The sequence below is a fragment of the Mobula hypostoma genome, chromosome X1 (assembly GCF_963921235.1).
Source record: "Mobula hypostoma chromosome X1, sMobHyp1.1, whole genome shotgun sequence".
In the NCBI taxonomy this organism is placed as follows: domain Eukaryota; kingdom Metazoa; phylum Chordata; class Chondrichthyes; order Myliobatiformes; family Myliobatidae; genus Mobula; species Mobula hypostoma.
In genome coordinates this window covers 13,983,294-14,000,062 of record NC_086128.1, presented here as the reverse complement: position 1 = coordinate 14,000,062, position 16,769 = coordinate 13,983,294, and the positions used below count along the sequence as shown (strand labels likewise).

General features: G+C 42.7%; 1 long non-coding RNA gene across 1 annotated transcript; it reads right to left on the bottom strand.

The window, feature by feature from the left end:
• Positions 1–4,200: 4,200 nt before the first annotated feature.
• Positions 4,201–16,688, bottom strand: LOC134340566 (uncharacterized). Its single transcript, XR_010016588.1, has 3 exons — positions 16,637–16,688; positions 10,615–10,785; positions 4,201–4,827 (listed from the first exon to the last, which is right to left on the bottom strand). It is a non-coding gene; the product is annotated as an uncharacterized LOC134340566 (long non-coding RNA).
• Positions 16,689–16,769: the final 81 nt, after the last annotated feature.

Below are 16,769 nucleotides of genomic sequence, written 5' to 3'. Positions count from 1 at the left end.
TTGCATATGTGGGCTTCTTTAAATGGATGAATGAAAACAAAAGGAAAAGGATACTTACACCATGAGAACAATAAAATAAAACTAAAATGCCAGGCTGCTTGTAACCTTCACTTGCCTCCTATTGCTTGAACTTTGCTCGTGCCACTTGTGGCTTAATGGACAATACTCCTGCTCAAGTCAAATTACTGGTCATGCAGAATCTCGGCTGACACTCCAGTGCTACATTATTGGAAGTGCTGTCTTTCAGAGAAATGATAAACTCAGCCTGAATAGTGTACTCTCTTGCAAGTGGAACAAGTGTCACACCTGCCCCTACAACTCCTCCCTCACTACCATTCAGGGGTCCCAAACAGTTCTTCCAGGTGAGGCAACATTTCACCTGTGAGTCTGTTGAGATCATCTACTGTATCCAGTGCTCCCTGTATATGCGAGACTCGACGTAGATTGGGAGACTGCTTCGCTGACCACCTACACTCCGTCCACCAGAAAAAGCAGGATATCTCGGTGGCCACCCACTTAAATTCTTCTTCCCATTCCCATTCTAATAGTTCAGTCAGGTCACACTTAGGTTGGAGGAGCAACACCTTATATTCCATCTAGGTAGTCTCCAATCTGATGGCATGAACATTGATTTCTCCAACTTTCAGTAATTGCCCCCCACCTCTCCTTCATCATTCCCCAGTCCTGTTTCCCTCTTTCACCTCATCTCCTTATCTGCCCACCACCTCTCTCTGGTGCTCCTCCCCCCTTTCTTCCATGGTCTTCTGTCCTCTCCTATCAGATTCCCATTCTCCAGCCCTTTATCTCTTTCAGCAATCCACTTCCCAGCTCTTTACTTCCCCCCTCCCCCTCTCCTGGTTTCACCTGTCACCTATCACCTTGTACTTTTTCCTCCCCCCACCCCCCAACCTTCTTACTCTGACTTCTCATCATTTTTTTCCTCAGTCCTGCTGAAGGGTCTATGCCCAAAACGTCGACTGTGCTTTTTTCCATAGATGCTGCCTGGCCTGCCGAGTTCCTCCAGCACTTTGTGTACGTTGCTTCGATTTCCAGGATCTGCACATTTTCTTGTGTTTGTGAGCATAATCTCTCAGGTGGACGTAGAAGTTTCCATGGTGCAGGAGGATAGGGGAGCTATTTCTGATACTTGGACCGATATTTATCTGTTAATCAACATCCCTACATTATTCCTATGTCATAGCTGTGGATGCTGGATGCGTACAAATTGGCCGTCCCATTTCCTATATTACAACAGTGTCTACATTTACAAAGCAAAGTGCTTTAGAACACGTTAAGATCACAAAAGGTATATTAAGAAGCCTTTTGAGGTTATCTCTCTCTCTCTCTCTCTCTCTCTCTCTCCCCCTCCCTCCCTCCCTCCCTCCCTCCCATAGGATGATGATGGCTCCTCAGAAAGGAACAGCGTGTGCGTGAGTGGATTTTACATGAGTTGGGGGTTGCACAGGTCCAGACCCACTCTCTCGACATCCCCTCCCGGATCCAGCAGCATGGTGGGGTCCAAGACGGCTGGGGGAAGTTCTGTTGCAGTGAATGGCCAGACCAAGCTTCAATGCAAGGGATGCCCTTCCTGTGCTTCACAGCATGTGTTTGCTAGATGGCTCATCCGCCCTTTCGCAGGTCTTGTTTATCGTCCTGCAGGGTGTCTGGCCACCCTCCGCACCAGGCAAGCCTGGTGGGGGAGCCGGTTTAGTTGCCAACCACCCGACCATGCGACAGGTAGTACTGGGTTACATGGTACCAGTAGCACTCAGATGAGTGACCTGACCCGACCCTTGTGTTGCTTAATTCATTGTTCAATTGCTAAGATCAGTCAAAACAATCATTTATCATCAGTCTTCTCCTTTCTGTAATTTGGCAGCTTCCAACTTTATCAAACTTTTTACAACTATCCAATCATCATCAGCTAGTAAACACTACTGTTTAAACTACAAACAACAGGAATTCTGCAGATGCTGGAAATTCAAACAACACACATCAAAGTTGCTGGTGAACGCAGCAGGCCAGGCAGCATCTCTAGGAAGAGGTACAGTCAACGTTTCAGGCCGAGACCCTTCGTCAGGACTAATTGACGAAGGGTCTCAGCCTGAAACGTCGACTGTACCTCTTCCTAGAGATGCTGCCTGGCCTGCTGCGTTCACCAGCAACTTTGATGTGTGTTGTTTAAACTACACTTAGTTCCCCATCCTGGCTGCCTAGAATTAAACTATTTCAAAGGCAACTTGGAACCAGCACAGGCTCTTTCTGCCCAATCATATTTTGATTCTACTGAGCAACAATATTTTAAGAAATATACATTAATATTCAGGTACTAAAACATTAACCATGAATAAGCTCAGGACACACTTATACAGTGTCTGATTGCCCAATGCCACCATCTTTATTGGAAGGATTCCCATCACAGACTGCGAGGCTGTGAATTCAAACCCCGCTTAAGCAAGCATAAAAAAGCTAGGCTGACAAAACATTGTCATGTTGACGGAGGAGCTATCTTACAGATGGTCCTTGGGTTGAGATTCTAAATTGGAGAAAGGCTAATTTTGATGGCATCAGAAAAGATCTGGCAAGTGCAGATTGGAATAGGTTGTGTTCATGCTTGATAAGTGGGATGCCTTCAAAAGTGAAACTTTGAGAGTGCAGAGATTGTATGTTCCTGTTAGAATAAATGGCAAGGATAATAGGTTTAGGGAGCTTGGTTTTTGAGAGATATTGAGGCCCTGCTTAAGGAGAAGGAGGTGCATAGCAGGTATAAACAGCAAGGAACTAATGAGGTGATTGAGGAGTATAAGAAATGGAAGAGAACACTTCAGGGGTAAATCACGAGGGCTAAAAGAAGGCATGAGGTTTCTCTGGCAGAGAAGGTGAAGGAGAACCCCAAGGGCTTTCCCAGATACATTAAGAGCAAAAGGTAACAAGGGACAAAATTGACCTACTTGAAGATCAGCATGGCCATCTATGCATGGAGCTGATAGGGATGGGGAAGATCTTAAATGGATTTTTTGCACCTATATTCTCTCAGGAGACAGACACAGAGTCTAAGCAACTGAGGCCAAACAGCATGGAACATATAAGGGTTAGAGAAGAGGAGGTGCTTGCTGTCTTGATGCAAATTAGGATGGTTAAATCCCCTGGGCCCAATGAGGTGTCCCCTCAGACCTTGTGGGAGGCAAGTACAGAAATTGCAGGGACCCTAGCAGAGGTACCTAAAACATCCTTAGCCACGGGTGAGCTCCTGGCGGACTGGAGGATAACCAATGTTGTTCCATTCTTCAAGAAAAGCTCTAAGAATAAGCAGTAATTTAGAGGCCTTTCAGCCTGACGTCAGGAGTGGGTATTCTAGTATGAGATCAGATATATAAACATTTGGATAGACAAGGCCTAATTAGGGATAGTCAATATGGCTTTGTGCATGGTAGGTCATATCTAACAAATCTTATGGAGCTTTTTGAGGAGGTTACCATGAAAATCTATAAAGGAAAGGCAGTGGATTGACTACATGGACTTTAGCAAGGCCTTCGAAAAGGTCCCACATGGGAGGCTAGGCAAGAAGGTTCAGTCACTTGGCATGCAGGATGAGGTAGTAAATTGGATTAGACATTGGCTCTGCAAAAGAAGCCAGAGAGTGTAGTAGATGGTTGCCTCTATGACTGAGTGTGGGTCCTTTGTTTGTCATGAGACCATAAGATACAGGAGCAGAATTAGGCCCACCAAGTCTGCTCTGCCACTTCATCATGGCTGATACATTTTTCCTCCTAGCCCCAATTTTCTTCCTTCCCCCATATCCCTTCATGCCCAGTCCAATCAAGAATCTATCAATCTCTGCCTTAAATATGCATACAGACTTAGCCTCCACAGCTGCCTGTGGCAAAGAATTACACAGATTCACTACTCTCTGGCTCAAGAAATTCCTCATCATCTCTATTCTAAAAGGACACCTCTCTATTCTGAGGCTGTGTCCTCTGATCTTAGACTCTCCCATCATCTCAAACATCTTCTCCACACCCGATCTATCAAGGCCTTTCACCATTCGATAGGTTTCAATGAGGTCACCCCTCATTCTTCTGAATTCCAGTGAATACAGGCCCAGAGCCATCAAACACTCTTCATATGACAAGCTAGATAGACATCTTATTTGGTCAGGATAACATAAAGGAACAGAATGTCTGATTTAGGCGTCTGGCATTGGGAATGCAAACAACGTGGTGTGCCCAGCAGAACTTCCTGACTATAACCAAAGTAGTAATGCCTGGGAGGTACATCAATGTAGTTTGTTTATTCTTCCAGTGAATTTGAATGATTATGCAAAGATAGTATTGCTGGTATTTATACACGTCTGCCTCAAAAGTATATATAGGCGGGAAGAGATCCCTGCAGCTGAGTTGACCACGAATTTTGTGCTGAGTCTGAGATCCTCAGCTGGGCAAAGGCTGTGCTGGGGGATTGAGGGTGAGGATGAATTTTATCACTGATGTTTACCTGCTGAGCCCTGTCAGCAGGTGGGCAGAGGAAGAGATTCATTACACTCTCAAACCTCCTTGAAGAATTACAACATCCCCACTGAGAATCCTTGGCACTTGACAGCTCAAAGCAGAGAGAAATTATTCAGGATGGCACTGAGCATCTTAAGTCCATATGTTGGGAGCACACAAAGGCCTCGTGAAAATAGCAGAAGGAGTAAACCACCTCACAAACTACTCACCTGCCAAGCATCTGTAGCAGAATCTGTGCTTCCTGCATTGGGTTCTGAGGTGATAGATGAGGCCAAAGAACTGGTGAGGAAGCAAAGCATTCTTGATCCTAAGGGACCACCTAAGAAGAAGAAAAATGTAAAGGAACACTTTAGCTCATTGTCATTTGACCACTATCCATACATAAATATATATATATACTATATATACTAAAATAATATTATCAGCAAACAGATAAATTACTCTCATCTGATGTATTCATGGAAATTTGCTGTGTACTTGTTGGCAGCTGCAATACCTGAGGATCAGTGCAATGCTGAGAAATGATCTTGGCTTGACTTACCATGATGTAGAATTAGAATCAATTTGGGTCATGTTAAGAGGTAGCAAAGTGCAGAAAGTATTTGGTAGGCCATCAAATAATAACTGTAATATTGGACACAGCATAATCAGGAAATTTTAAAAAAGCATTCGAACAAGGGTAATGCAATCTGCATTAAACTGCATAAAGACTGGATAAGCCAGATTTGCTGTAATAAGGTGGGAAATTAATTAATGGAATGCATTTGAGATGCTTTACTAGATCAAGATATCACGGATCAAGGGACCACAATCTCAAAGAAAGTGGTAGGCACTTTAAGACTGAAACGGGAAGTGGAGCTGAATGTGGTGTAGCCTCACAGCTCCAGTAAGCTCAGTTTGAATCTGATATCTGATGCCATCTGTGTGGAGTTTACATGATCCCCCTGCAAGTGCGTAAGTTTCCCCTGGGCGTTCCAGCTTTCTCCCATATCCCAAAAGTTGTGCTAGTTGTTCAGCTGACTGGCTGCTGATAAATTAGCATTACATTTGCAGTTTTCCAATCCTTGGGTACCTCTCCAGAACTGAACAAATTTTATTGGATTACCACCAATGCATCTACTGGCTCGGCAAACACTTCCATTAAGATCCTGGGATGGAAGCCTTCAGATTGGTTGATTTTCATGGAAGTCTAATCCCAACCCTTCAATCTCAGCTTCTCCATGATGATTAAGTACCAGATTCAGACACTGAGATCATCTGATAGCCAAATAACCAGAGGTGTCTGCTGTTAAACTTCTACTTCACTCAATACAACACACTTAAAATGTCATTAACTCCTGGCTGGGACTTGAGTTTGTGGACAAAATATCTAAAGGCATTGTGGTTGTATAGTATTGCCTCCTCTTCTGCCTCAAACAGTTCACAAACATAAATAACTTACACTCAGATCTTCCTAAATAGTAAAAAGATATAATATTCCTGGTTACTTTCTAATAACCTCTGTTGTAAAATGTACATGATTCTGGTTATAACTTCGCTGTAGGCTGTTTTGACAAAATGTGATTTTCAAATTGAGAAAAATCAATCAGATTAATTTTGCCTCAAATTCACAGACTGATGAAAAAAAGAATTCCCATGGTTACTAATCAGAATGCCTTAATAAAATGAACTATCATGGCAGCCTTTCATAATGAAACACACTGCCTGACGAGGTCATGTTTGTCTCATTCAAATATGTTTTACTTATAAATGTAATGTAACTGTCAATGGAACACACGAACTTAGAGCAGGTAATACATATAATGGGTTTATGCAGACTTACCATTAAAGTATTGACAGGCGATTCGATAAAACATTTGATAAAATAGTGTCACTGAGAAATTTGTGTGCCCCTGCACCCCTAATTTTATGCAATTTTAGAAGTTCAAGTCAATAAGAATCAAAATAAATGCCTAGGAATGAACATCATAGAGTCACAGAACACTACAGCACACAAACAGACTCATCAGCCCATCTCGTCTATGCTGAACTATTAATCTGCCTAGTCCATCAACCTGAACCCGGACCATAACCCTCCACACCCCTCCCATCCATATAGTTATCCAAATTTTTCTTAAATGTTGAAAATGAACCTGCATCCATCACTTCCACTAGCAGCTCGTTCCACACTTTCACCAGCCTCTGAGTGAAGTTCCCCCTTATGTTTCTCTTAAGCATTTCACCTTTCATCCTTAACCCATGACCTCTAGTTCTAGTCTTACGCAACCTCAGTGGAAAAAGTCTGCTTATATTTACCCTATCTATACCCCTCATAATTCTGTGTACCTCTGTCAAATTTCCCCTCAGTCTCCTACGCTCCAGGGAATAAAGTCCGAACCTGTTCAACCTTTCCCTGTAATTCAGGTCCTCAAGTCCTGGGAAGAACCTTGTAAATTTTCTCTGTACTTTTTCAATCTTATTGACATCCTTCCTGTAGGTAGGTGACCAAAACTGCATACAATACTCCAAATTAGGCCTTACCAACATCTTATGAAGGGATATGAGGAAAAGGCAACAGATTGGGCTGAGTAGGAAATGGATCAGCCATGATAAAATGGTGGAGCAGACTTGATGGGTCTTGCAAAAGACAGCAACCATAATCAAAGGTACCCACCATCCAGGCCATGCCATCTTCTCCACCTATGCATTAATAAAATTGCACCTAAACATTTATTTCTGAAGATCAGATTTTGTATTATATCAATACTTATGTGATATATCTACTCAAATGTGGTACAAAATGGAATTGTGGAGCTTGTCTCTTCGAAAGTTTCAGTCATGCCTTTAAAAAGACTTCAAGTGGTTGCCTGTTGCTGGCAGCCTGGAAAACTGGAGGCCATGTACATCTTGTGCACCTCCTACTAGTCAAAACAAGAACAACTAAAGTGCAGTATAACATGAAAAATAAAGATTTCTTTTAAGTGAATAAGAGAAAGGAGGAAAATACATCATCATTTGCTGTCCTTTATTTAAATATTGACCCTTCTTTTCTGACAGTGCTAAAGGTGTCAGATCTTTTAGAGCTGAATTTTTGTTCAGAACTAAATGAGGACTTTTCATTCAACAACAATATTATCTCCTCCCATTTCCAGGGCACCTTTAAATATGGCAAAATGCCATAAGGCACTTGACATACACATTTTCAAATTTTAAAAAACTGATACCCAGCCTCATAATGAAGGTAGGTGATTGTTGTGAGTTTTGACATTGACAGTACAGTTTTGTATAATCTCAGATATACGGAGAGAACAACAAAGGAGACTACAGGAATAGTCAAGTTGTGCTTTTAAACTTAGTGTGAGAAATTAGGAACATGTTAAACAGGTTTGAGGAAAAACAGTTCAATTGACAGTTTAAATACTGCTTCACTTAAAATATCTATTACATCAACTCACTATGGCTTGGAAATTACCCAAATAGAAACAGTTGATCACAACCCTCTAAACCAGTATCAAAATCTCAAATTAAATACTAAATGCAAATTTTTTGGGGGTTATTTGATCACAAATTAGGGCATAAAATGAATAATCAAAACTTGAATCATGATACTGATCTAATTTTTAAAAATGCATCCTTCATTAGAGCCCCTTATTTATAATCCAAATTATCAATTTTTAAAATCTGTGCTAAGCAGCGGCCATACGCAGCTGACTTTCACACAAATTCAACTGTCTTCTCTATCCCTCAACAACGAGGAGAAAATGATCAATCACTTGGACTTAAGGGCTGGAGGGGTGGACAGGTTAGGGAGGAAGCAAAGGTGAGGTTATAGAGATACTTGAGCACAAGGACAGAAGTTTTTAAAACCCTGAAGCTCATAATTAGTGTGTCATGTTCTGAGGTTAAAAATCAACTGCAGAACATCCATCTTCTCTTGAACATTATACACCCTACTAGATCTGCACGAAGGACATCAAATCCATCACAATACACATAAGCCATGAGTCTATTATACTTCAGTACAAGTGCAATATAACCACACCAAAATAACTAGCTATTTCTTGTTGGTAATCAACCATCTGACCTGAGAACTAACCAAAAAACACAGGGCATTGCTGTATAAAATAATTTGTTTGTACTCCCTTCAAGTGAAACAGCTGCAATTCAGGACCTCAATAATGACAAGAGTGGATTTTATCTTTTATCATAAGGCCATAAGACACAGGAGTAGAATTAGGCCATTCGGCCCATCTAGTCTGCTCTGCCATTTGATTCCTTATCCTTCTCAACTCCATTCTCCTGCCTTTTCCCTGTAACCTTTGATGCACTTACTAATGAAGAACCAATCAACCTTCGCTTTAAATGGACTCAATGACTTGGTCTCCACAGCCAACTGTAGCAATGAATTCCAGATTCACCAGCTTCTGGCTAAAGAAGTTCCTCCTCTTTGCTGTTACAGAGCTGTGAGAAACAGGGGTGTTGCTGTACTCCAATTCTAAGGCAGCCAACTACACCAGCATAGGCACGAGACTTTGCAAGGTGCAGCAGTTAATGCCGCTGTCTCACAGCTCCAGCAACCTGGGTTTGGTCATGATCTTGGATGCTGCTTGTGTGAAGTTTGTGTGGTTTCCTACATCCCAAGGACATTCTAGAAGGTTAATAAGTTATCCCTAGTGTTGCTGGGTGGCAGGAGAATTGGGTGGTGAGGAAGGGGAGGTTGAGGATAGACTGCAGGGAAATAAAAGGGGGAATCAGGCTGATGGGAGTCAATATACATTTGAAGGGCTGAATTGCCTCTTACAGGATCTTAGTAAGTTAAAGAAAAACCCTGGACCTGTGAGCATACAAATCTGGGTACAAACAAAGCACAAAGTCCCAGAAACCTATTGCACAGCACAAACAGCTTGCTTTGCAATAGAAATTTATCAGAAAACCCAATGAATATCATTTGAGATTTTGGTTCCGAGTCATCCTCATGCATGATGCACACTGTGACATACAAGTACTATCCAACACTTCGCAGCAGTTCACTTGCCCAATTCATCACCTAATGAATGGAAAGCCTGCTTCAGTATGAATTGAAAGTGATCTATCTGAGGCACAAGTCTCCAGGACTATTGCAGGGATTTTGTCTGGTCCCATAGCCTTCGCAGTATCCAGTGCTTTCAGTAGTTTCTTATATCACATGGAGTGAATCAGATTGTCTGTATACTGACACCTAGGATGGCGGAGGAGGCCAAGCTGGATCATCTGCTCGGCACTTCTGACTGAAGATTGTTGCAAATGCCTCAGCCTTATCTTTTGCACAGGTGTGCTGGGCTCCTCTATCATTGAGGATGAGGATATTTATGGAACTTCCTCCTCCAGTGAGTTGTTTGAATGTCCACCACCATTCATGGCTGGATGTGGCAGGACTCCAGAGCTTAGATCTGATCCGTTGGTTGTGGGACCACTTAGCTCTGTCTGTTACTTGCTGCTTATGGTGTTTGGCATGACAGTAGTTCTGTACTGTGGCCTCACCAGGGTGACCCCTCATATTGAGATAAGCCTGGTGTTGTTCTCAGCATGCCCTCCTGCACTCTCCACTGAACCAGGGTTGATCCCCTGGCCTGATGCTAATGTTAGAGTGGGGGATATGCCAGGCCATGAGGTTACAGATTGTAGTTGAGGTCAATTCTGCTGCTGCTGATGGCCCACAGTGCCTCGTAGATGCCCAGTCCTGGGCAGCTAGATCTGTTTGGTCTATCCTATTTAGCACAGTGGTAGTGCCACACAACACAGTGGAGGGTTCCTTCAATGTGGAGACGGGATTTAGTCTCCACAAATACCGTATGGTGGTCACTTTTACCAATGCTGTCAGGGACCGGCAGGTTGGTGAGGATGAGGTCAAGTGTGTTTTTTCCCTCTTGTTGGTTCCCTCACCAGCTGCTGTAGTCCCAGTCTAGTAGCTGTGTCCACTCTTGGTGATGGACATTGAAGTCCCCCACCCAGAGTTCACTCTGCGCCCTTGCCACCCCCAATGCCTCCTCCAAGTGCTGCTCAACATGGAGAGGTAAATAGAACATAGAAATCTACAGCACATTACAGGCCCTTTGGCCCACAATGTTGTGCTGCCCATGTAACTTACCCATTAATCAGCTGAGGGAGGACAGTACGTGGTAATCAGCAGTTGGTTTCCTTGTCCATGTTTAACCGGGTGCCATGAGACTTCATGGGGTCCAGAGCCGATGTTGAAAGTTGCCAGGGTAACTCCCTCTCTGCGGTATACCACTGTGCCACCACCTCTGCTAGGTCTGTCCTGCTGGTGAGACAGTACATAGCCAGCAATGGTGATGGTGGAGTCCGGAACGTTAACTGTAAGGTATGATTCTGTCAGTACAACTATGTCAGGCTGTTGCTTGACTCGTCTGTGAGACAGCTCTCCCAACTTTGGCATAAGTCCCCAGATGTTAGTAAGGAGGACTTTACAGGGTCAACAGCGCGGGTTTTGCCATTGTCGTTTCCAGGTTGATGCCAAGTTGTCTGTCCAGGTTCATTCCTTATTATTTTTAGCAGTTGGATATAACTGAATGACCTGTACAATAAGGATGGGTTGCACTTGAATCCAAGGGGGACCAATAGCCTGGCAGGGAGGTTTGCTAAAGCTGTTAGGGAGAGTTTAAACTAGAATTGCTGGGGGGGGGGGCGGTGGGAACCAAACTGAAGAGGCGGAGGAAGGGACAATTGGCTCACAAATAGAGAAAGCTTGTAGACAGTGTGAGAGGGAAGATAGGCAGGTGATAGAGAAGGGATACGCTCAGACTGATGGTTTGAGATGTGTCTATTTTAATGCAAGGAGTATCATGAACAAAGCGGATGAGCTTAGAGCATGAATCAGTACTTGGAGCTATGATATTGTGGCCATTACAGAGATTTGGATGGCTCAGGGGTAGGAATGGCTACTTAGAGTGCCAGACTTTTACATGGGATCATAGAAAACCTACAGGCCCTTTGGCCCACAATGCTGTGCCAAACTTGTACTTACTTTAGAAATTACTTAGGGTTACCCATAGCCCTCTATTTTTCTAGATGTTTTAGGTGTTTCAGAAAGGACAGGGAGGGAAGCAAAAGAGATGGGGGTGTGGCACTGTTGATCAGAGATAGTGTCATGGTTGCAGAAAAGGAGGAAGTCATGGAGGGGTTGTCTATGGAGTCTCTGTGGGTGGAAGTTAGAAACAGGAAGGGGTCAATAACTCTACTGGGTGTTTTTTTAAAATATAAATATAGACCTCCCAATAGTAACAGGAACATCAAGGAGCAGATAGGGAGACAGATTCTGGAACGGTGAAATAATAACAGGGTTGTCGTGATGGGAGACTTTAATTTCCCCAATATTGATTGGCATCTCCCTAGAGCAAGAGGTTTAGATGGGGTGGAGTTTGTTAGGTGTATTCAGGAATGTTTTCTGACACAATATGTAGATAAGCCTACAAGAGGAGAGGCTGTGAACCTGGTCAGGTGTCGGGTCTCTCAGTGGGAGAGCATTTTGGAGATAGTGATCACAATTCTATCTCCTTTACCATAGCATTAGAGAGGGATAGGAGCAGACAAGTCAGGAAAACGTTTAACTGAAGTAAGGGGAAATATGAAACTATCAGGCAGGAACTTGAAAGCATAAATTGGGAGCAGATGTTCCCAGGGAAATGTATGGCAGAAATGTGGCAAATGTTCAGGGGATATTTGCATGGCATTCTGCATGGATACGTTCCAATGAGACAGGGAAAGGATGGTAGGGTACGGGAACCATGGTTTACAAAGGCTGTAGAAAATCTAGTCAAGAAGAAAAGAAAAGCTTATGAAAGGTTCAAAAAACTAGTAATGACAGAGATCTAGAAAATTAAAAGGCTAGCAGGAAGGTACTTAAGAATGAAATTAGGAGAGCCAGAAGGGGCCATGAGAAGGCCTTGGCGGACAGAATTAAGGAAAACTCCAAGGCATTCTACAAGTATGTGAAGAGCAAGAAGATAAGACATGAGAGAATAGGACCAATCAAGTGTGACAGTGGAAAAGTGTGTATGGAACCAGAGGCGGTAGCGGCGGTGCTTAATGAATACTCTGCTTCAGTATTCACTACGGAAAAGGATCTTGGTGGTTGTAGGGATGAGTTACAGAGGACTGAAAAACTTCAGCATATAGACATTAAGAAAGAGGATGTGCTGGAGCTTTTGGAAAGCATCAAGTTGGATAAGTCACTGGGACCAGACAAGATACACACCAATCTACTGTGGGAAGCGAGAGAGGAGATTGCTGAGACTCTGGCAATGATCTTTGCATCATCAATGGGAACTGGAGGTAACCCAGGAAATTATAGACCAGTGAGTCTTACTTCAGTGATTGATAAGTTGATGGGGAAGATCCTTAGAGGCAGGATATATGAACATTTGGAGAGGCATGATATGATTAGGAATAGTCAGCATGGCTTTGTCAAAGGCAGGTCGTGCCTTACGAGCCTGATTGAATTTTTTGAGGATGTCACTAAACACATTGATGAAGGAAGAGCAGTAGATGTAGTGTATATGGATTTCAGCAAGGCATTTGATAAGGTACCCCATTCAAGGCTTATTGAGAAAGTAAGGAGGCATGGGATCCAAGAGGACCTTGCTTTGTGGATCCAGAACTGGCTTGCCCACAGAAGGCAAAGAGTGGTTGTAGACGGGTCATATTCTGCATGGAGGTTGGTGACCAGTGGTGTGCCTCAGGGATCTGTTCTGGGACCCCTTCTCTTCGTGATGTTTATAAATGACCTGGATGAGGAAGTGGAGGGATGGGTTAGTAAATTTGCTGATGACACAAAGGCTGGGGATGTTGTGGATAGTGTGGAGGGCTGTCAGAGGTTACAGCAGGTCATCGATAGGATGCAAAACTGGGCTGAGAAGTGGCAGATGGAGTTTAACCCAGATAAGTGTGAGGTGGTTCATTTTGGTAGGTCAAGTATGATGACAGAATATAGTATTAATGGTAAGACTCTTGGCAGTGTGGAGGATCAGAGGGGGATCTTGGGGTCCGAGTCCACAGGACACTCAAAGCTGCTGCGCAGGTTGACTGTGTGGTTAAGAAGGCATACGGTGTATTGGCCATCATCAACCGTAGGATTGAGTTCAAGAGCCGAGAGGTAATGTTACAGCTGTATCGGACCCTGGTCAGACCCCACTTGGAGTACTGTGCTCAGTTCTGGTCACCTCACTACAGGAAGGATGTGGAAACTATAGAAAGGGTGCAGAGGAGATTTACAAGGATGTTGCCTGGATTGGCGAGCATGCCTTATGAGAATAGGTTGAGTGAACTTGGTTTTTCTCCTTGGAGCAATGGAGGATGAGAGGTGACCTGATAGAGGTGTATAAGATGATGAGAGGCATTGATCGTGTGGATAGTCAGAGGCTTTGTCTGAGGGCTGAAATGGCTAACACAAGAGGGCACAGTTTTAAGGTGCTTGGAAGTAGGTACAGAGGAGATGTCAGGGGTAAATTTTTTTACACTGAGAGTGGTGAGTGTGTGGAATGGGGTGCTAGTGATGGTGGTGGAAGCAGATACAACAGGGTCTTTTAAGAGACTCTTGGATAGGTACATGGAGCTTAGAAAAATAGAGGGCTATGGGTAACCCTAGGTAATTTCTAAAGTAAGAACATGTTCGGCACAGCATTGTGGACCAAAGGGCCTGTACTGTGCTGTAGGTTTTCTAGGTTTCTATGACTTGCTGGGCCATTCAACCACACTGCATATAGGCCAGACCAGATAAGGATGGCAGGATTCCTCCCTAAAGGGCATTAGTGAACTGTTTTTACAACAATCAACTTGGTTTCACAGTCATCATCAGATATTTTTATTGAATGTGGTGGGATTTTAACTCATGTCCCCAGTGTGTAACTGGGTCTCTGGATTACTGATCCAGTGGCAATTACCACTACACCAAATCTCCGCCAAATCTTCTCGGCATGTGGATGGATAATAAGCTGACATGGAGCACTACATCAGTAAAGTAACTGATAAATATAAAGGAGCATTAAATATTCTCAGGTGTCTATGTGGGTATTCTTGAGGTGCTACTCAAAAATCTTTGTTGACCATTTATATTTGTTTAATTAGATCTGTTCTTGATTATGGCTGTGTGGCTTATGATCAGCTTCATCTTCAACTTTAAAATGTTTGTACGTGATACAAGCACAGGCTTTATGATTGCGTTGTTGCGCAATAAGGTCGCCCCCCTGTTTCAGCTTTACTGGTTGAGGTTGAATTTAATTCGTAAGGCCAGTGATGTTGTGGGGATGGAACTGGACTCTCTGACGGTGGTGTCTGAAAAGAGGATGCTGTCCAAGTTGCATGCCATCTTGGACAATGTCTTCCATCCACTACATAATGTACTCGGCGGGCACAGGAGTACATTCAGCCAGAGACTCATTCCACCGAGATGCAACACAGAGCGTCATAGGAAGTAATTCCTGCCTGTGGCCATCAAACTTTACAACTCCTCCCTTGGAGGGTCAGACACCCTGAGCCAATAGGCTGGTCCCGGACTTATTTCATAATTTACTGGCATAATTTACATATTACTATTTAACTATTTATGGTTCTATTACTATTTATTATTTATGGTGCAACTGTAATGAAAACCAATTTCCCCCCCGGGATCAATAAAGTATGACTATGACTAATGTTAACATGCTGGATTAATTTGAGGGGACAAAGTAATTATCATCCTGTTAAAGGTGTGCTCGACGACTGTTGGAAACAAGAAAAAGTATATTTAGTTTTGGGTGGCTGGGTTTCTTATCACACTAGGAATACGGGTGTATTGGATTATGTGATATCTCTCACTGTAGATTTCTCAGTAACCACTTCTTGTTTTTTTTTTCCAATGAGTTCAGTTGATTTTAAGTTACATGATTTAATAAAATCGAAGGACTCCTTTATCCTTGAGAGTCTGTTGGTCCATCAATATATAAAGGAAAATATATTAACCAGTTTTACAGATGGATCAAAAGATGCTTTAACTGAGAATGTTGGTGTGGCTGTTTTTGTGTCTGAATTACAGGTAACAATAAAGAACCGCCTTCCTAACCATTTATCAGTATATACAGCAGAATTGGTTGCCATCATTTTAGGCTTACAGTGGGTGGAGGAAATTCGTCCATGTAAAATTTCAATATGTTCAGATTCCTTTTCGGTTTTGATGAGTCTAACAGTCAATCTAGGAATAAGTCAGATTTACTGTTGGAAGCTCATCAAACACTATTTCATACTCAAAGCATTCTTTGAAGTTTTCTTCCTATGGGTCCCTGCACAAAGAGGTGTTGAGGGGAATGAGCAGGTTGATTGATTAGCTAAAAAAAGCTGTTAAGAGTTCAACTGTGGATATAGACAATCCACTTAGCAAATCAGAAGCTAAGGAGTTGGTTGGGTTAATAATTAGGGAGTTATGGCAATGTGTGGGATAATGGGCGTAAGGGAGACACTTTTATAGAATAGATAAAACTTGGGTTTATGGGAGAAGGGGGTAAAACAAGAAAGGAAGAAATTATTTTGATACGACTTAGAATTGGGCACACTATGCTTAATTAATCTTTATACCTTGTTGGGAATCATTATTCTGGGTTGTGTAGGTTTTGTCATTATTAAACAGTTAAACATATTATTTCAGTGTGAAGCATATAAGGCTTCATTACCCCCTTTGGGGATTGGTAGTTTTCATTTAAAAATTTTATTAAGTTATGGGAGCGATTTTAATTTAATTCACAGTATTATCTTTCATTATTTACAATCTATAGGGCCTTTTGGGGTAATTTAGCTTTTATTTGAAGTAGCAAGGGGTTTTCCACTCCAGTTCGGTTGGTGGCGGTAATGCACCTTAAATTATACTGCCTACCGACATTAAAAGTCAAAAGAAGAAAACAAGTTTATGATCCTGATGAAGGGTTTCGGCCCTTTATTCATTTCCATAGAAGCTGCCCGACCTGCTGAGTTCTTCCAGCATTTTGTGTGTGCTTTGTAATTTGGAATAGCTGCCCGAAAGGGCAGTGAACATAGATTTAATTATAAGCTTCGAAAAGAAAGTTGGCAGATGCTCGAGAGGAACATATCAAGAAGTCGCGGGGAAAGGAATGGAGGAATCATACCGGCTGAGTAGTTCGTTAAAGTCACAAGAGCAATGCCCCCAGCACATCCTTGGCTGTTAACGCAAACGACGTATTTAGGTTTTGATGTACATGTGATAAATAATTATAAATCTGAATGGCCTCATTCTCGGCC